The 2,265-nt window shown below is 49.4% G+C and overlaps 1 long non-coding RNA gene across 1 annotated transcript; it reads left to right on the forward strand.

The window, feature by feature from the left end:
* The first annotated feature begins 983 nt into the window (after positions 1–983).
* On the forward strand, positions 984–2,235 carry LOC107058391 (uncharacterized). Its single transcript, XR_001472005.1, has 2 exons — positions 984–1,131; positions 1,915–2,235. It is a non-coding gene; the product is annotated as an uncharacterized lncRNA (long non-coding RNA).
* The last annotated feature ends 30 nt before the right edge of the window (positions 2,236–2,265 follow it).

Genomic DNA, 2,265 nt, shown 5'->3' on the forward strand with positions numbered 1-2,265 from the left:
CCTAAAACCGGACAACAGAGACTGGACTGTCTCGAAAGGAAAAAGACAAGTCTATATATACAGATGGAGACTGAAATAGTACAAAACGCCATGTGCTCACCCCCGTCTCCGGATAAGTCTACTCCACACTAGATCAACGCTGGCTACTAGTGCTCGGACCTGCATCACAAAATAGATGCAGAGCGTAGCATGAGTACCAAAACAACAGGTACCCAGTAGGCATCATCGGCCGACTGAGCAAGATAAGCAAAAGTAAACTGAAATGCAAATAAAGGGTCACATCAAGGCAAAAGAGTAGTAAATGGGGGTATGTACACGAGCGTACAGGCAACAAAGACAAGCAATCTAACTAACTCCGCCGGGCTCCCATAAACCCGACGGGTACGCTCGTGCACAATAAAAGAAACCACCTGCACGGACCCCCATAAGCCCGGCAGATGGACCGGCAGTTGAAGTAAAATAATGGAGCTAGAAGGTCTATCACAATATTACCAATTTCCGGACTTTTAACTGAACCATTCCCAATCATATTCCAAGATCTCATTACGTCCCGGACTTTAACCGGAATCTCTTCAACCTCCAAAACCTCAACCTACAGATGAGAGTAATCAAGACTAAACTGAAGCTTTAGTGAGGAATTGGGAATACACCACGTGCAAGCTGGACCACGGACTCGAACCGGGTACTATAGCTAATGAGTCAACCTATATGGGCTGGACCACGGACTCGAACCGGGTACTATAGCTAATGAGTCAACCTATATGGGCTGGACCACGGACTCGAACCGGGTACTATAGCTAATGAGTCAACCTATATGGGCTGGACCACGGACTCGAACCGGGTACTATAGCTAATGAGTCAACCTATATGGGCTGGACCACGGACTCGAACCGGGTACTATAGCTAATGAGTCAACCTATATGGGCTGGACCACGGACTCGAACCGGGTACTATAGCTAATGAGTCAACCTATATGGGCTGGACCACGGACTCGAACCGGGTACTATAGCTAATGAGTCAACCTATATGGGCTGGACCACGGACTCGAACCGGGTGCTGTAGCCAAAGGTCGGGCACGGGTGGGCTGGACCACGGACTCTAACCGGGTACTGTAGCTAAGCCTGGACATAAGTAAGCTGGACCACGGACTCTAACCGGGTACTGTAGCTAAGCCTGGACATAAGTAAGCTGGACCACGGACTCTAACCGGGTACTGTAGCTAAAACCAGATCACAGGTAAGCTGGACCACGGACTCTAACCGGGTACTGTAGCTAAGCCTGGACATAAGTAAGCTGGACCACGGACTCTAACCGGGTACTGTAGCTAAGCCTGGACATAAGTAAGCTGGACCACGGACTCTAACCGGGTACTGTAGCTAAGCCTGGACATAAGTAAGCTGGACCACGGACTCTAACCGGGTACTGTAGCTAAGCCTGGAGATAAGTAAGCTGGACCACGGACTCTAACCGGGTACTGTAGCTAAGCCTGGAGATAAGTAAGCTGGACCACGGACTCTAACCGGGTACTGTAGCTAAGCCTGGACATAAGTAAGCTGGACCACGGACTCTAACCGGGTACTGTAGCTAAGCCTGGACATAAGTAAGCTGGACCACGGACTCTAACCGGGTACTGTAGCTAAGCCTGGACATAAGTAAGCTGGACCACGGACTCTAACCGGGTACTGTAGCTAAGCCTGGACATAAGTAAGCTGGACCACGGACTCTAACCGGGTACTGTAGCTAAGCCTGGACATAAGTAAGCTGGACCACGGACTCTAACCGGGTACTGTAGCTAAGCCTGGACATAAGTAAGCTGGACCACGGACTCTAACCGGGTACTGTAGCTAAAACCAGATCACAGGTAAGCTGGACCACGGACTCTAACCGGGTACTGTAGCCAAAACCAGATCACAGGTAAGCTGGACCACGGACTCTAACCGGGTGCTGTAGCTAAGAATCAATATCCAACCATACGTCGCGGGAAATATCACCAAACCGATTACCATAAATAATCATTTCAGTCCGATCCTCATATACCCCAAGTCGCCGAGGAAGTATCCAATAATGAGTAAGCTAGACCACAGACTTTAACCTGGTACTGTAGCCGATAGAAAATCAGGGCATTATGGATACAAGGTCATAAGCTGAGTTACCGCCTAGCTAAGGCTCAGACTATCAGACTCAAGTCTGCTATATCAGTCTACAAGGAGCTGAGCGTCCGAAACGACGTCGGAACAAGTTCTACTGCCCAACGACATCCGAAAT

This window comes from Solanum tuberosum, unplaced genomic scaffold (genome assembly GCF_000226075.1).
Source record: "Solanum tuberosum cultivar DM 1-3 516 R44 unplaced genomic scaffold, SolTub_3.0 scf00510, whole genome shotgun sequence".
Classification (NCBI taxonomy): Eukaryota; Viridiplantae; Streptophyta; class Magnoliopsida; order Solanales; family Solanaceae; genus Solanum; species Solanum tuberosum.